At 42.0% G+C, this 20,447-nt stretch overlaps 1 long non-coding RNA gene across 1 annotated transcript; it reads left to right on the top strand.

Annotated features, from left to right (window-relative positions):
- Positions 1-843: 843 nt before the first annotated feature.
- LOC135566769 (uncharacterized) lies at positions 844-6,720 on the top strand. The gene is made up of 3 exons (XR_010462179.1): positions 844-1,078; positions 5,932-6,345; positions 6,603-6,720. It is a non-coding gene; the product is annotated as an uncharacterized LOC135566769 (long non-coding RNA).
- The last annotated feature ends 13,727 nt before the right edge of the window (positions 6,721-20,447 follow it).

Raw genomic sequence — 20,447 nt, forward strand, 5'->3', positions numbered from 1 at the left:
AACGATTATGTTAGGTCACCACCAAGCCACAGAAAAACACAGCCATTTTTCCAGCCAATTAGAGCAGTCACAAAAAGCACAAATAGAGAAAATTAATCACTAACCTTAAATCCTAGTTCCACAATAAATGCTTGATTTGTTTGATAATGTCCTTTATTTATGTCCAAGTAGCTACTTTTTTTAGGGCGTTAGGTACACATATCCAAACGCTCATGCAGGTCCAGCATAACTTCGAACAACAAAAAACAGACCGATACACTGTGGTCAGTATGAGAGAGACTGAGATCCAGTATGAGGGAGAATAGTTTACAGAAATTGAGTTTAGTGTTTACTGAGTAGAACATCATTTTACAATCGCCAATCTTTTTATATAATTTTTTAAGAGAAATTAGGCAGGCAGGTTGTCTCTGGCCCACCCTCCAGGTGGGGTGGTGATAATGCACTATTAACGTTGGCAACCAAACATCAATAAACTCCACCGAAAAATAAGTTTACTAAAATAAAGTATGGTGGATAGAGTTCCCTCAGGCCCCGTTTACAATTGAAAACCATTTGGGGGGGGGGGGGGGGATGATCCGTTCTGATCTACTTCACTCGTGGACTTCAATTGAACCAGAAAAAAAACGTGACTCCCTAAAAACACCCCACTTCAATTTAAGTGACTTCGTAGCAGGTAGGTAAAGCATTTTCATAACCTGCTACATTAATAATCCTAACCTGCGGGGTAAAGTCGTTGCTGTATTGAAGTGGCGTGTTTTAGGGAGTCCCACAAAAAACACACAGCGAATGTGATGTCTCTGATCTGTCGATACTCGATTGCTCTGGCCTGTGACTGAACGCAACAAAACCAGACAAACCGGAAGTTGCTGCTCTGCTACTAAAGATGGTAGCCAGTTAAGAATTGAGCTAATGAATAGCTTTCAAGCAAGCTATTCATCTCAATATAAAACATACAGCGCCGTAGAAAAGGACCATTAGTCGAAACTGACGAGATATAGCCTACCTGCCTTTCCACGTGGAAGAAAACGGAGGACAGAGACGTGCTAACTACGGAGTTGGCTTTTCTACAAGGAATCTGGTCAGTTGGCTAGCTTTTGTTCAACAACAGCTTTAGCCGCATTTATGTTTTTGTGCCCTTATGAACGACGAATGTTTAGTCTAGTTATGGCGGTAATGTTATCAATTCTAGTTTTGTGAGGTCCAAACAAACCCGGCATTGTGAGTATGACACGGAAGTTTACGCCCAACTAGTACTTGATAAAGGTATATTTTTGTAAAACCTTTAACGTTAGAAGGTCTGATATTGCTCCGTTTTAAAAGATAAATAGCTCAAATTAACCATAACGTTATTTTTTTCTTCATGTCGATGCCTTTTAAACGTCGTTATGAATTGCTCCAAAAATTATACCGTATGAAGTTTTGTAGATGATTAGGTTGCGGCCATGTTGATGACGTCATTAGTCAGTCTGAGTTCAGTTCTTTACATCGGCAGAGTGTACGGAAGCGTTTAGTTGCCAAAAACTCAATTGGGATTGCAAATGGACAAATGATAAGTCAATATCATGTTTTCGATTCCTTTTCCTAACTGGTATGCATTTCCTAAAATTGGTATTTTCACGATTGAGTATGCATATTGTCTGCCAATTTACCAAAATAATTCATAAAGTGTGTTTGATATTTAAGTTCCATGGTACTATCAGTACAACACCGATACATTTGAAAATCAAAATGTAAATGGCTTAAATGACAAATAATTTATCATGTTGCCATTTCATTTCCTTGTTGTGATAGCATGAATTGTGACAAAAATCTAAATAATTCTCAATCGACAATGCTTTTCCATACTCTGTGGTTTAAGACTCAAAATTCTAATGATCAATCAAATTCGATAACTCAATTGCAATGCTTAATTTTGCTATTTTGTTTCTACTCATTAAGTGTTATCGTTTTCGATCTGTGCTGATTGTCAATCAAACGCTGTGAAGCTGTGTCAGGAGAAGTGCAGTATTATCATAAGAGGAGACTTGGAATATGGAGGAAAAAGAGAGGCAGGAGGTTTGAGAGGAGGAAGAGGGTGAACTTGAGTTGGTTAAAAATGGTGGGGAAAATTGAGATGGTTTGTTAAAGAAGAATGGTAGAAAGTGTAAGTAGAGTGAGCTGAAGACAGGAGGAGAAATGGAAGTGAATGAGGGCAATGTGGGAGGGAAATGTGAATTGTTTTGAGCTCAAGAAAAGGGCGCCATTAGGCCTCCGGAGTGGCGCAGCGGTCTAAGGCATCGCAGTGCTAGCTGCATCACTATAGATCCTGGTTCGATACCGGGCTCCGACTGCGACCGGGAGACCCATGAGGCGGCGCACAATTGGCCCAGCGTCGTCCAGGTTGTCCAGGTTAGGGTTTGGCCAGCTGTTTGCTCTATCATCATTTGAGATAGGTGTAGCGTGGTTCATTCTGCATTGTGTACTTTTAATTGGGGCTGCCTAGCTGAAGGTCTGCTAGTTGAATTATTTTTATTTGCCCTGCACACGAAGAGACAACACACATTATGTTAACCATTGGCGCAGCTCTCAGGCACCTGCGCAAGTACATGGACACTCAAACACTGTCAAACACTGTCCCAAGTACTCACAAGTTACAATAGATACCCTAGTTAGCGAGCTTTAAAACTTGTAAACATAAATCTTTTATATTATCCACATTGTAACAAACTTATGGCAGCGTAGCAGTACAAGGTGTAACATTACCACGGTTTTATATTGAACAATTTCGGAGCCAAGGACAACATACCTTGCTAGCTGAAGGTCAGGCAAAAGAGAACAATAAGAGGGTACGGAAATACAGATGGACCCGCGATGGACCAAACCAAAATATACAAAACTTTTACAATCACATGTATGTACAATATTGATATGAAAAAGTGTTTGTACACCAAAGAAAAACATTAGCTATGCAGCTGTAATCGACTAAAAATAATACACTGAATTATTATCATCCTTGACCTGGCCTATTTGAATTGGTCCTTGTGTGCAACTTGGTGCATCATCTAGGGGAACAACATCACACTGCTACTTTGGCAACAGCAGTAAACATCAGTTGATCATGTAATTTCAGATACTTGAGGGTAGCCTCACGATATCTCAATACAAATGACACATGTTGTTTACTTGTCTAGGTAGCTACGTGCCAAATGGATCTAGCTGCCCCTCACGTATCTGAAAATACATGATCCATTGATGTTTACTGATCATGAAAAGCATGCAGCTCCTTGCTGTATAACTCTGATAGAGATACATGTGGAATAATCAGAAATGTATAGTTCTGACTATGCGCTTAAAAGAGGTGATGATATTAAAGCCAAATAGTTACAACATTTATTTAACAATCACCTGAAAACGGCGCGTAGTTGTCAAGGGTTTTAGTGGCGCTGAGGTCTCTTTACCCCCCCAGCAGCCGAATGGAACGATCAGCACCGTATTGTGACGTTTTATTGATTAGGACCTGTTGAGGATATGCGCTTTATGGTTGTGAGGTCTGGGGTCCGCTCACCAACCAAGACTTCACAAAATGGGACAAACACCAAATTGAGACTCTGCACGCAGAATTCTGCAAAAATATCCTCCGTGTACAACGTAAAACACCAAATAATGCATGCAGAGCAGAATTAGGCCGATACCCACTAATTATCAAAATCCAGAAAAGAGCCATTAAATTCTACAACCACCTAAAAGGAAGCGATTCACAAACCTTCCATAACAAAGCCATCACCTACAGAGAGATGAACCTGGAGAAGAGTCCCCTAAGCAAGCTGGTCCTGGGGCTCTGTTCACAAACACAAACACACCCTACAGAGCCCCAGGACAACAGCACAATTAGACCCAACCAAATCATGAGAAAACAAAAAGATAATTACTTAACACATTGGAAAGAATTAACAAAAAAACAGAGCAAACTAGAATGCTATTTGGCCCTAAACAGAGAGTACACAGCGGCAGAATACCTGACCACTGTGACTGACCCAAAATTAAGGAAAGCTTTGACTATGTACAGACTCAGTGAGCATAGCCTTGCTATTGAGAAAGGCCGCCGTAGGCAGACATGGCTCTCAAGAGAAGACAGGCTATGTGCTCACTGCCCACAAAATGAGGTGGAAACTGAGCTGCACTTCCTAACCTCCTGCCCAATGTATGACCATATTAGAGATACATATTTCCCCCAGATCACACAGATCCACAAAGAATTCGAAAACAAATCCAATTTTGAAAAACTCCCATATCTACTGGGTGAAATTCCACAGTGTGCCATCACAGCAGCAAGATTTGTGACCTGTTGCCACGAGAAAAGGGCAACCAGTGAAGAACAAACACCATTGTAAATACAACCCATATTTATGCTTATTCATTTTATCTTGTGTCCTTTAACTATTTGTACATTATATATATATATATAATATGACATTTGTAATGTCTTTACTGTTTTGAAACTTCTGTATGTGTAATGTTTACTGTTAATTTTTGTTTTTCACTTTATATATATTCACTTTGTATGTTGTCTACCTCACTTGCTTTGGCAATGTTAACACATGTTTCCCATGCCAATAAAGCCCTTGAATTGAATTGAATTGAATCTTCTGACTGGGGGAGGGTTTTATTAAGAGGCCTGACGCTTGCTCTAAACATTATTAACACGCATCGCTGGCAGTACGTATTTGGTACGTATATTTCATATCAGCAAAGAAATATATATATTTTTTAAACGTATATGAGTACATATATGAGTACATATCGTTTTGTAGGGTTATGGTTCCAACACGGCCATGTCTTCATGTTACATCGCTTGTTGTACTGAGGGTTCCCACACGGCCGTGTCTTCATGTTACATCGCTTGTTGTACTGAGGGTTCCCACACGGCCGTGTCTTCATGTTACATCGCTTGTTGTACTGAGGGTTCCCACACGGCCGTGTCTTCATGTTACATCGCTTGTTGTACTGATGACTGACTGAAGACATAGGTGGCCACCTGTGCTTATTAGCGATCTAACGTGCTCTGGACACCTGTGTGTCAGTAACTGGGGAGGAAGTGGAGTTCTTCAGCTGGAGGCAAACACAGCGTCTGGATCTGGGCCAAACTGCTACAGGAAGTCTAGCATTTTTTTTGTTGTTGAAAGATTCTTTCTCGCTGATTAGAGGTAATTGCATTAGGTAATTGCATTAGGTAGTTGGATTAGGTAGTTGGATTAGGTAGTTGGATTAGGTAGTTGGATTAGGTGATGAGAAGAGAACACTCGTAAATAAATGTTGTAAATCATATTACACTGTCAATACTGTGTATCAATACTGTGTTGTGATGTATCATTCTTCTACTTCAGGTGTATGGACTTCCTGCTCTCTTCTACTACAGGTCATCTAAAGTGTATGGACTTCCTGCTCTCTTCTACAGGTCATCTAAAGTGTATGGACTTCCTGCTCTCTTCTACTACAGGTCATCTAAAGTGTATGGACTTCCTGCTCTCTTCTACTACATGTCATCTAAAGTGTATGGACTTCCTGCTCTCTTCTTCTACTACAGGTCATCTAAAGTGTATGGACTTCCTGCTCTCTTCTACTACATGTCATCTAAAGTGTATGGACTTCCTGCTCTCTTCTTCTACTACAGGTCATCTAAAGTGTATGGACTTCCTGCTCTCTTCTACTACAGGTCATCTAAAGTGTATGGACTTCCTGCTCTCTTCTACTACAGGTCATCTAAAGTGTATGGACTTCCTGCTCTCTTCTACTACAGGTCATCTAAAGTGTATGGACTTCCTGCTCTCTTCTACTACAGGTCATCTAAAGTGTATGGACTTCCTGCTCTCTTCTTCTTCTACAGGTCATCTAAAGTGTATGGATTTCCTGCTGTCTTGCCATTGACTGCATTGTTGTTGTTGTTTCCACCAGCAGGACAACATGAGTGGAGAGAAGGAAGCATTGCTGGATGAAATCGAACAGAGTTTACACTGTCTAACCAAGGACAATTTATGATACCTGTGTGAACGCTGTGGAATCGATGGCTCCCAAGTTAAAGGAAAGAACCATCGCGTATTGCAACGTAAAATCTTGGAGGAAATGTGGGTAAATGCAAATTCGGTCAAATCGGAGGAGCATGTAATGTCTTGGTTACTCCAACTGAAAGATGACACCAGGAGGATACAGGAAGAATCTACTGTGGCACCCATGAGTCCCAGCCAGTCTGATGATGCTACAGACTGCGATGAAGAATGGGACATGGAAAATAAGGATCGGTGTCTTAGCAACGGGCTGGAGGCGGAGTCAGCTCCAGAGAACCACACCCAAGAGCAGAGGCAGAGGGGTGTGAGTATTTTCCCAGAAAGTTTCAGCAGTATTTCCTTGATTCCTCTCGTTCTCTGGACCTCCTGTTCTAAATTAATTTGGAGGAGAAAGTCCAAGGAGGAACCTCAGGTAGTTTCCTTAATGCATTTTATAGCAGGAGGCCCAGAGAACTGAAAGGAGTCAAGGAAGTACTGCCGAGACTTGAGGTTTCTAAATGACTTGACCAGTAGGAGAGTTTCCTTCCTGATTTATACTGGCTCCCTTTTTGTGGTTTTCAGGACATGTCTCTCCCAGCCGCCTCCCCTCTCCCCGAGTCCCCAGGTCCTGCCTCTCCCGCTGGCACATTACTACTGGGTTTGAAGAGGGTGTCTGTGCGGCTGGTTGACTGCAGGAAAACACTGGGACTGGAGTGGAACTACGAGAGGAGGAGAAGAGAAGGGATATGGAGATTCAGATTCGATGTCATCAAGTAGGAACAATGGTGTGTATTAGACTACAATCTGCTTCTGTAGCAGTTCATTGATTGGTCAATATTTATTAATTGAGGAAAATTTGCTAAATGTAATTATTCAGTGTTGTATAGCAGCTCATCTGTGTTGTATGTGGAAGATACTTCAACACTAGGTCATTAAGTACTTTGGTGCATGTGAGGAACCTTAACTTCATGTCTTTGTTTCACAGGGGACAACCCTAACGGTCGCCGCTCAGTGGGAGGGTCTTATCATCTGGGAAGGCTCCAGGGTTGAAAGTGATCCAGCGACCTTACAGCTGTGACGTATGTGAGAAGAGTTTCACTCAATCAGGAAACCTACGAAGACACCAAACAGTACACACAGGAGAGCGACCATATGTCTGTCCTGTATGCGGAAAGAGTTTCCTTATGTCAGGAACACTGTCTAGACACAAGAGAACACACACAGGAGAGAAATCCTACGGCTGTCCTATATGTGGAAAGCGTTTCCGCACGTCAGGACAATTGACTGTACACAAGCGAACGCACACTGGAGAGAAACCTTATAGCTGCGATCAATGTGGGAAGCGTTTACTCAAGCTTGTTCCCTGACTGAACACAAGCGAACACACACTGGCGTGATGTTCCACTGCTCAGACTGTGAGAAGAGCTTCGCTACATCGGTGAAGTTGAAACGGCACCAGCAAACGCACACAGGAGAGAAGCCTTATCGCTGTGATCAATGTGGGAAGAGTTTTGCGAGAGCTTATTCCCTGACTGAACACAAGCTAACACACACAGGAGAGAAACCATATGTCTGCGATCAATGTGGGAAGAGATTTACTAACTCGGGAACACTGACTTTACATCAGCCGACACACACTGGAGAGAATCCTCGTAGCTGTGCTATATACAGTTGTAAGCACTGTGAGTGGAGTTTTGCTCATTCAGAAGACCTAGCAAGACACCACCAGAGAAAACACATGTGGGAGGGTATTCATGTCTGTGATCAATGTGGGAAGAGTTTTGCTAGTTCTGGAGACCTGATTATACACAAGCGTATACACACATGTGAGAAACAATATGTCTGTGATCAGTGTGGAAAGAGTTTTGCTAGTTCGGGAAACCTGAATATACACAAGCGTATCCACACCGGAGAGAAACCATATGTCTGTGATCAATGTGGGAAGAACTTTGCCTCATCTGGATTCCTGACTAAACACAAGCATATCCACACCGGAGAGAAACCTTACAGTTGTGAACGGTGCGAGAAGAGATGCGTTTCCAAAGGAGAGTTGAGGACGCACCAGCTTGTACACCCCAGAGAGAACTCTCTCTTCCTGTGTGATCGATGTGGGAAGAGCTTCACACACATGGGATCCCTGAATGTACACATGCGTAGGCACACAGGAGAGAAACCCTACCGCTGCGATCAATGTGGGAAGAGCTTTATTCAGCCAGTAGAATTGAAAATGCACCAACGAGTGCACACTTGAGAGAAACCCTACAGCTGTGATCTATGCAGGAAGAGATTCGCTCAGTCAGGACTGCTGACTGTACACAAGAGAACACACACTGAGAGAGAAACGTTATAAATGTGATATATGTGGGAAAAGATTCGCCAGTCAGGAAACCTGAAGAGTCATCAGAAAACCCACAGAGGCAGAAAGAGAACCCGCACAGGGCGCAGAGAAAATCCCCACAGGCGAAGAGAGAAGTCAAACAGACAGACTGAATCACCACCACACCTCCATCCTCTCAGGCATCAGTTCTCGATCCCCTTTGTGGATTCTGGTAAACATCACAGGATCCTTGTATTGACTCTGGGTAAACATCACAGGATCCCCTCTGTAGACTCTGCAAACATCACAGGATCCTTGTATTGACTCTGGTAAACATCACAGATCCTTGTATTGACTCTTGCAAACATCACAGGATCCCTCTGTAGACTCTGCAAACATCACAGGATCCCTGTATTGACTCTGGGTAAACATCACAGATCCTCTGCAGACTTGCAAACATCACAGGATCCCTCTGTCGACTCTGCAAACATCACAGGATCCCTAGACTCTTGAAACATCACAGACTCTGTAGACTTGCAAACATCACAGATCCCCTCTGTAGACTCTGCAAACATCACAGGATCCCCTCTGTAGACTCTGTAAACATCACAGGATCCCTGTATTGACTCTGGGTAAACATCACAGGATCCTCTGTAGACTCTGGGTAAACATCACAGGATCCCCTCTGTAGACTCTGGGTAAACATCACAGTGATCCCCAGCTGACTTGGTAAACATCACAGGATCCTAGACCTGCAGACTCTGGGTAAACATCACAGGATCCCTCTGTAGACTTGTAAACATCACAGGATCCCCTCTGTAGACTCTGGGTAAACATCACAGGATCCCTGTATTGACTCTGGGTAAACATCACAGGATCCCCCAGACTTTGTAAACATCACAGATCCCTCTGTAGACTCTGGTAAACATCACAGGATCCCTGTATTGACTCTGGGTAAACATCACAGATCCCTCTAGAGACTCTAAAGACCAGAAGGATCCCCTCTGTAGACTCTTGTAAACATCACATCCCCTCTGTAGACTCTGGGGTAAACATCACAGGATCCTCTGTAGACTCTGGTAAACATCACAGGATCCCTGTGTAGACTCTGGGTAAACATCACAGGATCCCCTCTGTAGACTCTGGGTAAAACATCACAGGATCCTCTGTAGACTCTGGTAAACATCACAGGATCCCTGTGTAGACTCTGCAAACATCACAGATCCCCTGTAGACTCTGGTAAACATCACAGGATCCCTGTATTGACTCTGGGTAAACATCACAGATCCCCTCTGTAGACTCTGGGTAAAACATCACAGGATCCCTCTGTAGACTCTGGGTAAACATCACAGGATCCCCTCTGTAGACTCTGGGTAAACATCACAGATCCCTGTATTGACTTGGGTAAACATCACAGGATCCCCTCTGTATTGACTCTGGGTAAACATCATGGTGATCCCCTCTGTAGACTCTGCAAACATCACAGATCCTCTGTAGACTCCAAACATCACAGATCCCCTCTGTAGACTCTGGGCAAACATCACAGTGATCCCTGTATTGACTTGACAAACATCACAGATCCTCTGTATTGACTCTGGGTAAAACATCACAGGATCTCTCTGTAGACTCTAAACACTTGTGATTCTGTATTGACTTCCAAACATCACAGATCCTCTGTAGACTCTGCAAACATCACGTGATCCCTGTATTGACTCTGGCAAACATCACAGATCCCCTGTATTGACTCTGGGTAAACATCACAGTGATCCTCTGTATTGACTCTGCAAACATCACAGATCCCTGTATTGACTCTGGGCAAACATCACAGATCCCCTGTAGACTCTAAAATCACAGGATCCTGTATTGGAACTTGGGCAAACATCATGATCCTTGTATTGACTTGTGAAATGATCACAGGATCCCTGTATTGACTTAAAACATCACACGATCCTGTATTGGATCTGTAAACATCACACGATCCTCTGTCGACTTGTAAAATAGCCCACTCTGTATTCATACAGTGTGTATTGAAGGTGGCAGAGATGAAGTGCTGCTGTTGATATGTACGACACCACAATATTGTTGTTAGTATTTTGTTACAATACGAATATCCGCAAGTGATTTTAATGCGTTTGTGGTTCGACCACGTCCACCGGGGAATTCTTATTGGTCAATAGTGGCCATGGTTTTAAATTTACTAGCCTAGAATATATTGCCTTACGATTCTTTTTTGTCCAGAGGGACACCATTATCAAGTTTCCTGCAGATCAGGTCATTCACAGGTAGAGGAGTAACGGTTGTAAAGTGTTTTTTTCCATTTTTTTTTCCCCATATAATCTAAAATGGCAGAAAATTCATCATGGCGGCACTTTGGTTCTGAGGCAAATGTGTTCTTTCAGAGGAGAAGGATCTATATATATATATCTATATCTATATTCTGCATTTCATGACTTTAGGTCAAACGGGGTGAAGAGAGCTAATTTTCAAAGTTTGCATTTTCATTCCTTCTCACAGTAGCGCCACCATCTGGTCAACCAGTGTGTGTGTGATCTAAAAAGGCAGGATGATCATTCATTCAAGTTTTGTCAAAATCGGGCCAGTAGGTTGTGATAATTGCGTGTGACAAACCTAAAAATGTACAAACGGGATAAAATAGATAAACATGGTGCTTTCAAGATAACTGGGAACTCTGGGAGGGGGACAAGGTCAAATATATTCCAGATGAGGTCATGACATTGGTGATCTGTAACGGTTGCAAAGTGTGCGTTCCTACCCCAGATGCTGAATGAGAGCCTACAACGGGTGTATTTCCACCATCAGCCAACTTAGACGCCACAATTACTGACAGCTCTACAACGCCTGGATAGGTATTTCACCTGATCAGCCAACCTTACTGCCTTACAACATTTCACTCTAACTACAACGCCTGACAGGTATTTCACCTAATCAGCTAACCTACTGACAGCTCTTACAATGCCTAGGTACAATGCCTGGATAGGTATTTGACAGCCTACAATCAGCTCAGCCAACCTACTGACAGCTCTTACAACGCCTGGATAGGTATTTCACCTATCAGCTAACCACTGACAGCTCTTACAATGCCTGGATAGGTATTTCAGCTAACTTCCATTGACAAGCTAACTAACTTACTGACAACTCTTTATCAGCTAAACTGACAGTTTCTGCCTGGATAGGTATTTCATAATCCATCAGCCATTTCACCTATCAGCTAACCTACTGACAATGCCTGGATAGGTATTTCACCCATCAGCCAACACTGATTGTTATATCAGCCAACTAACCACATATTGTTATAGCCTGGTGAGGAGGAGGAGCCTGCAGACCGGGTCCTGAAGTAGTTTAGCCGCCTGTAGAGTAGCTATTTTCCAGTTTTCAAGAACTCAGTGACATTCCTGATTATCTATTATATTAATGAAGTCTGATTCAATCAACAAATACGATTGTTTGTTTTATTAATAACAACCAAAAGGTTACGGGTCCAAGACTGTACATATCAGGGGCTGTGTTGGCAAAATCACTACATATCCCATCGTACAAGTAGGGAGAGGCTGCCCGTTGTCAGCAGTTCCAAGACCAGTCAGAAACGTCCAGCTAAACCCCTACGCCAATGACGTCGGTGGATCTTTAAACTGATCTTTAGGTCTGCGTTAGCGAGAAAAAACAACAACAGATGGCTCGAACCAGTCATGACGCATTCAACAAAACAATAAATGCTTTTCAACTTTCTTTGTCTCTGAACTTACAATAACTAGCCCCAAGTCGTTATTATATATTTCATTTAGCTATTTGCCTCATGACTCCTGCATACTTTGTTGACTATAAACTTTCTTCTTTACCCAACTGTGGGACAGGCTGTTTGTTCCTACACCAGGACTCTGACTCTCTGGTTGGACTCTTGGTTCTCCTATCCTATTCTAACCACTCGCCAGTTTCGGTATTCATGTTACCTGATGAAATTGTCTACAATATGTTGTTGCCATCTGATGCACATTCAGATGTCATAAATGGTACTTGCAGAGCCTCCTGTCCTCTGCCGTGCCTTGATTGTATTACTGTTGATGATGATATCTGAAAAATGCATGTACAGCCTGGCCTCTACTGTTGCAGCCGCCAATTGGGCTCTGATATCTGCTTCACTGATTTCTGCTCGTAAAAGCCTGGGTTATCTGCACGTTAACACCAGAAGCTTATTACCTACAATGGATCAATTGAAAGTGTGGGTTCACAGCCCAAACCAGATGTGTTGGTCATTACTGAGACGGTTATTGAAGAGTGTTTTGAATACTGATGTTAATCTTTCTGGTTATCACCTTTTTGGCAAGATAGATCTTCCAAAGGTGGGGAGTGCTCGGTTGTCTCAAGTCTGTCCCCAAACAATCTGATTTGCTGGTTTTAAGTAATAAACTTTCAAATAGCTCTTTGTTGACTGTTGCTGGATGCTGTCGTCCTCCATCGACCTTCCCTACCTGCCCTAAGATCTCTCTTGGCCCCTTACACTAAGTCTGAATTTGTCCTGCTAGGTGACCTAAACTGGGACATGCTTAAACCACCACCTGTGTTTTGTAATGGCTGCTCAGTGAAACGGCCTGTCCTGATTGTCATAGATGCTTCCAAAAACTTCTTAATGAGCAAACCTACCTTCTTGAACTGGCCTCTGTAAAATGGTATAGAATCAGCTTGATCCTGTCGAAGACGCTGACCTTCTTTTTAAAATATTTTCAGTGGTATTGTTAACAAACACATCCCCATACAGAAAATGAGAATTAAAAATGGTAACCCTTCATGGAGTTGCTCCACCTCAAGAAATGGATTTGGTGACAGGCCGGCACACTCAAATAGTGTAGGCAGTTACTGGTGGAGGAGCTAAAGGGGCTACTGAAACTGATACGCAAAAAACATCTGGGTCAGATGGTTTAGAATTAGGTGTCAAAGTCAAATGGACGGAGGGCCAAATAAAAAAATCAGCTACAAGACGAGGGCTGGACTGTTCAATGTTCATTGAAAATTTTTAAATGACGACATAGTTCAGTGGGAACCCAATTGAACTACTGAAACCTAACAAATATATTACAATATGATCATAGATAAATAAAGCAATATTTTCTTATGGCTCTGTCAGTAATCTTTAATTTTCAACAGACACAAAAGACAAATTTCCTTTATATAAATATCCCCATAACATGAACATTAAATGAAAGAAACCGGTATTCAAGGCACCATCAGTAGACTATATTTTCTATTTTAGCAAAAGTGGGCTAAATTTACTTCAAAGAAAAACAATAATAGCAATTTTCTATCATCCACTCAACTGAAATATTTTTAAAATATAATTGGATTGAAATACAAAAAATAAAGTGCAAAAATCTATTAATCAAAAACAACACTTTGTTTAAGGAGAAGTAACATGCAGTGAAAACAAATATTAAATTTTAACTTTTAAACTTGAACTGAGTAAAAACTCTAAATATGTGAAAGCACACACATGCCCTAACAGGGCTGACCCTTAATTTGTGAAGGCAGTGAAAGCGTGCCTTCAGGAGGCCAAAGGTCATTTCAGCTCTGGCCCTGGTCCTGGCATGGGCATGGTTGTAGGCCTGCTGTGCTTCCTGGGGGTCTGTGAAAGGTGTCAGGAGAAAAGGCTGGCAGCCATACCCCCTGTCTCCCAGCAACACACCAGAGAATTCACCTGTCAACACAAAATCTCATCATTACTACCTCATAAACACAGTGATATTCTTGACACAGCCATGATGGTTATAAATAGGAGTTGTGTGGCTTACCTTGTGATAGGCACTGATAGATTTCAGAGGCCCGAAAGATTCTGGAGTCATGGACTGAGCCAGGCCATTTTGCCACAACATTGCTGATCACACAGTCAGCATTGCAGACCATCTGAAATCATAAGATGAGGAATATTACACCAATCAATGCACATCACTGGCAATGCAGAGTGTTCGTCAATGGACAATATCAAAAGTTATGTTCACCTGAACATTAATGCTGTGAAAGGATTTCCTATTCACAAAATCGGCCTCATGGGCACCTGAGGGGCTTTTATCCTTATGTGTGTGCAGTCCACTGCACCAATGACATTGGGGAAACCTGTCACACAAAGTAATGAGTATCCTACTATGTGTTAACAGTTGTCCTGTAATTTGTAGATCCTCTTACCTGCAATCCTATAGAACTCCTCTTTGATGTCACAGAGTCTTCTGTGGCCAGGAAGGAGATGAAGACATCTGCTAACGCTTTGATAGCCAGACACACACTCCTTATTGTGCGGCAAATTGTGGCCTTGTTCAGCTGTTCTGCATCCCCCACTGAGTACAGGAAGGCTCCACTAGCAAAAAGCGCAAGGCCACACAAACCATTTGCTCCACACTCAGTGCATGGCTCCGTGCAGTGCGGCGCTTAATCCTGGGACCCAGTAGTCTGCATAGATACCTGATGCCATCTGCAGAAAACCTGTATCTTTCATATAGATGGTCATCAGGGAAGGCCAGTGGGTCCAACCGGTCCCTGAAGACCCTTTCTCGCCTGAAGGCTCTCCTCAGCACAAGTGCTTCTTCATCCACCACATCTCGCACGAATGGGCATGCCATTGTCAGAGCAGAAAGGAACACACAATTTTGGGCCTTCATATAGGCTAGTGGCCACACCTGGTGCTGGGGGGTGGGCAAAAGAGGGCGATGCCTTATAACGATGACTTGGTTGTACTGATTGCTGGGAAAATAAAAAAACCTTAGAAAGATGCCACCGTCCTGTGTGCTCACAATAAGAGCTCATATGTCATGGCTCACTTGACTTTACGAGAATATACCTAATTTTTATTTTGAGCTGTGTCATCTTCTTGGAGCTGGGGGAGGAAAGAAAAATAATGATTAATACATTTGTGTTACAGTTAGCATACAGTGTACATTGAAGGCATATCTCACCTCCCTCTCAAGTTTTTTTATTTCAAGGTCCAGTTTCCTAATTGTCCTCTTTTTTATTTCGGACTCCAGTGCAAGATTTTCCATCTTTTTCTTCTTGTACTGAATGTCTATGTCTGCCAGTTCTATTTGGCGCCGGAGGTGGTTGCCATACAACTTTCTGATAGCTTGTGAGCTCTGTAGAACACAATACAATTACGCAGCTGAATCACAGGATGTGGTGTCCTTTTACACACGCACTATGTCACAGGCTGGTTTTCCTAATCATAGCATCTGGTCCTGTAAAAGAAATTAGATTTTTTTTATTTTGATGAGGACTCCTCACCATTGTAGAGTAAATAGTACTTTCACAGTCTTAACATGATACCTCATGCCTCTTGGAATCCAGAGAGATGGTCTCCTCCTCATCATCGTCTCCATCATGTGCTGTTGCTGCTGCACTGGGCCTTCACCCCATCACATTAATCGGATTCATATTGAAGCTAGTAGACAAGACATGCCAGGCCTACAGTATGCCTTTTGATGGAGTACTCACTGGATCAGCATCGTCTGGTGCTTGTGCTGGTGGCTCTAACAGGAACACAGTGCTGCCAGGCACTGCAAGGCAATAGGTAAACCAAAGTCAGACAGTCCAAATTGATTCAATATGAATGTGGTTGTATCCCATGTAGAGATGGAAGGACAATACCCTGAATGAAGCGGGTGGCATCTTTGGGAGGAACCTATGCTCGTCTCTTTCCCCCCAGGGATCCCTCTAAGACGGGCATGCCTTTTATTTAGCTCCAGCCATGTCCTCTGCTGGGGTAAGGTCAGCCTTTAGACCCACCACCTGCGGCCTTGTCTGTGGGTATTCTTTTCACTGCTAAAACAGTACAGACAATGTGAGCAGGCACCTTTGGGCACAATATGCTTGAAGCTTGTTAACATTAGTCAGGGACCATACCATTCTGCAGAATGTTCTTGTATCTGATTTGACCTGCTGCCATGTCCGTTTTGGTTCGTCTCATGTTTAATCCACACACACACACACACACACGAATGGATTACACTGCAAAATTACTTGGTATTTTGTCTGTTTCAGTAAAATATCAAAAATTTATCATAGCTTATTATTATGCGAGATGGATTATCTCACATAATTCCCACCCATCTGCAGTGCATTTCAATTAAAAATTTAACAGTTTCATAATTACAGTACAACTGCATTTTTGGAGATGTGAATTAAATATTTGAATTGTAATTGTGATGTTTCAGCGGAGCGGTGAGTGTGTAATTGTGCACTACTTACGCATTCAGGCGGTCTGCAATACTTTGCCACGCTTTTTCTCTTTGCTTTATCACTGTGGCGGTGTTGCCTTTCTTCTTAATTATATCTTTTACCTCCTCGTATGCCTCCATGAGGATTTGTGCTTCCGACGGGGAAAAGTACGCGGCTCTAGTTGCCATGGTAAATCAGTTAATCTGTGATCTGTGGCGGGGTCTATTTGAGTGAGCCGTGAGCGCGCACCTATCCAGGATTGGTTTCACCTGGCTTAATGAATCCGTGTCTGCTCATCCTGGCTTGGTCTTTGTGCAACCAATTAAGCCTGGACGCACATGTTTTGGCTTCATTGAGCTCAGCTGAGTCATTTATCCCGGATGTCTTAATTCTACTTTTGTGCAACAGGCCCCAGGAGGCCTTTTGGTAGGCTGTCATTGTAAATAAGAATTTGTTCTTAACTCACTTACCTAGTTAAATCAAATAAAACATTAATATCCTTGCTTCAAGTCCTAAGCTACAGGCAGGTACATTTGAGTATGTCATTTTATAGGCAAAAAATTGAAAAAAAGGGTCCGCTGTTTAAAAATGAACCTGAATCTAGAAAATGAATGATGTCGCTTCTGCACACTGTAGACTCCACTCTGCAGCAATCTTCCAGTCGATGCACACAGCCATTGGTTGACGCATGCAACATTATGATGAAAGTCGGGAACCGAATCTCATAGGTGAAAGATATTGTTATGGGTGTAAGATGGCACAGTGATGCCACCTGTTGGTAAATGTTCATTACTGCAACTCTTGTGTTTTACCGGGGTGCTTGAGATACCCGGATGTGTTGTGAGGTACTGAACAAGACTGGTTACTCGCATCAATGCCTCTGTCTCGTCATTCAACATTCAAACAGATATGTTCATTTGGCTCCCTGGTTTGCATGCTGCTGCTGCTACTGCTTTAGAAGCGCAAAACAATTATATGCAGATAATATTAAATATTTATATAAAGAAGGTGAATCCTCACTGGGGAGAAGGCGCGAAGCTGATTTTTGTAGTGCTGTAAAAAGAGGTCTAATTTGTCCAGGAAAAATATATATTTGAAGGCGCATTTCATGATCTGACATAATGGTAGCCTACTTTTTGCGCTTTACATTGGAGATAAAACCATAAGAATAAAGTATTTTGAAAGAAGAGCCGTTTCCGAGCCAAATGAGCCGGCGTTTTATTAATAGTCCATGATTTAATTAAAATTGAATACATACCACTTTATAATAAGATCAAATACACATCTCTTATGAACTTTGGAATACCTTTGTTTCACTTTACTAATTCTTAAGTGAACAAATAGAAATGCATCAAGTTTTACCTGAAGTGTAAGATTAGCTACACGAAGCGTCATCCATGTATTTATTCAAAATAGAATATAAAAACTCTCGATACTCGATTGCTGTGGCCTACGTGACTGAACGTAATAACGTCAGTCAAAGCGGAAGTGGCTGCTAAAGATGGTAGCTGACAGTCGTGCTACTTATGTAGCTTTCAAGCGATATGTTATTCTCTTAATAAACAAAATACAATATCCACAGGTCAACTTTGTTTTGACGTAAAGGATCATTAGCTGAAACTGAAGAGATATGTGTAGCTAGCTATCTACCTTTTAAACGTGGGGGGAAAAAACGGTGGGCAGACGCTTGGTAGCTACCTAACGTTAGCTGTTTTCTACAAGGTACCTGGTAAGTTGGCAACTTATGTTCTATAACCGGATGTTTTTGTGCACCTATGAACGACGTAGCTGGGTTTTCAGCGTTCATATGATACCAATTCCAGTTTTGTGACGCGCAAATAAACCCGGCAGTGTGACTGTCACAAACATTGTTGTTACTAACTAGTCCTTGGTGAATTTAGCTTTACACGTTAGCTAGCCAGATAATACGCCGTTGCAACAATGAGTGGGTCATATCAACCATAGTTTTATTTTCATGTCGATGCCTTTTAAACGACGTTGTGAAATGTCGCAAGCAGTTGATTTGGTTGCGGCAATATTGACGTGCCATGGGTGTTGCCAACTATTTTTAAGGAAGATTAGCTGGAGTACTACCGTATACACATAAAACCTAGCGGTCAAACAATGAATGTTTTTTTTTTCACCATTCCCTTTCCCATAAAGGGATTTTTAGAAACACTTAAAACAAGGGCTTTGTTTCTTGTAGGCGTACTCCTGGCGTGACATTTTGATAACCGTGTAAATCTATTTAGGACATGATGATTTATCAATATATTCTGCTCTATTTACTCTTAATTTCAAATAATTCGTATCAAAGTAAATATGCAGGACTACAAGTCCCTGCAAGCTAACTTCATGTCATAACTAGCTGACACCTGTGCTAACAGGTATTGTGTCAATTTAAAATGTGCACAAGACAGCTCACAAAATTGTCAATTTAAAGAAATTACAATTGATTAATTACTACATTTAGCTAGCATTAGTTAATCCAGATATTCTTACTTTTGCATCAATTCGGCAGGCTCGTCCAGATCACCATGGCATTTATAGTTCCTTATGATAGCCACATTAGCAGCTAACTAGCATTACATTTTAGGGGGTAAATACAGGCGACGATGTTGATAAGTCACCGTGTCCTAGAAAGATTTACACTGTTATCAAAACGTCACGCCAGGGTAAGTCTACACAAAACACAACCCTTATTTGAAGTGGTTCTAAAATCCCCTGTGGGGGAAAATGAGTGGTACCATTTCCCTGTGTCAACTAGGCTTTCTGGGTATTATGACTCGTAGTCATAAAACCCGGAAATGGTTTAATATTTTTTCACCATGAATTTGTGCGTTTTAGAACTACTTTGTGTCGTTTTACCCTGGCGTGACGTTTTATAACCTCACAAATCTAATGGACGAAGTCACTTGTATCAATAATTAGCATTGCTAATTTTGGAGAGCAAATTGAGCCTAATATTTTAATCAAATTCACCTTTCCCTAAGATAATTACAAGGCTATCAAAGCTCATGCCAAGTTGAGCCTACACCAAACACACATTTACTTTTTATTTTTTATTCACCATGTGAAAACTGAATGGCGGAAAAACTATTGGAGCCATTTCTGTGTTTTTATGGTTATTATAACGTGTCAACTGTGCCAGACTATTGGCTCCTTGATTAGTCGCTAGATGACGTTTTAACGTTGCCGCGGTGACGTCTCAGAACCAATTTGCCTTATTGTTGCACAATTGCGTAGCGTTTTCTACCTCCGTTCCATGTGTTCTTTTCTGCTTCTCCAGCTCTCGTTTGCGGCAGAATTGAGTGTGAGAACTCGCTAAATGCTATCCAAACCATAGAAATCTTCAAAGGCAGCCTGAAATGTAGCTGGATTTGTCGCTAGCACCGTTTTCCAATAAAAGTAAACTGGAGGGTTCTGAAAACTCCCTAAATGAAGCCACGTAGTCGTTACATTTCGCTACGGTAGGCAAATCATTGCGACATGTAATGGAAGCGGCAGATATAGGATTTGTTCAGCCCAGGTGGATTTGTCTTTTGCCTAACTTTCTTTATGACAAATGATGGTGAATAATTGATGATTGCCGTATACATTTAAAGGTACATGGGGCATCGTGATGTCATCGTTTAACTATAAGCTCCACTCCACATTTTTCATTCTAACTAATAAAACATTTTCTTTACAGGATAAGTAATTGTCCTGACTTTCAAGAATATCTGAATTGCTTTGCCTGGCTTTTTTCTGATTGGCTGGATGTAAGTTTCACCATCCAATTATTTCAGATCTATGGGAGTGCATTCTATCCATGCTGGCTTTCTCTGGGGCTACCTGAGACATCAAACAGATAGGTGTGAGTAGGGCTGTTACGGTGACGTATTACCGCCACACCGGCA

The sequence above is a fragment of the Oncorhynchus nerka genome, unplaced genomic scaffold (assembly GCF_034236695.1).
Source record: "Oncorhynchus nerka isolate Pitt River unplaced genomic scaffold, Oner_Uvic_2.0 unplaced_scaffold_3411, whole genome shotgun sequence".
Lineage (NCBI taxonomy): Eukaryota > Metazoa > Chordata > Actinopteri > Salmoniformes > Salmonidae > Oncorhynchus > Oncorhynchus nerka.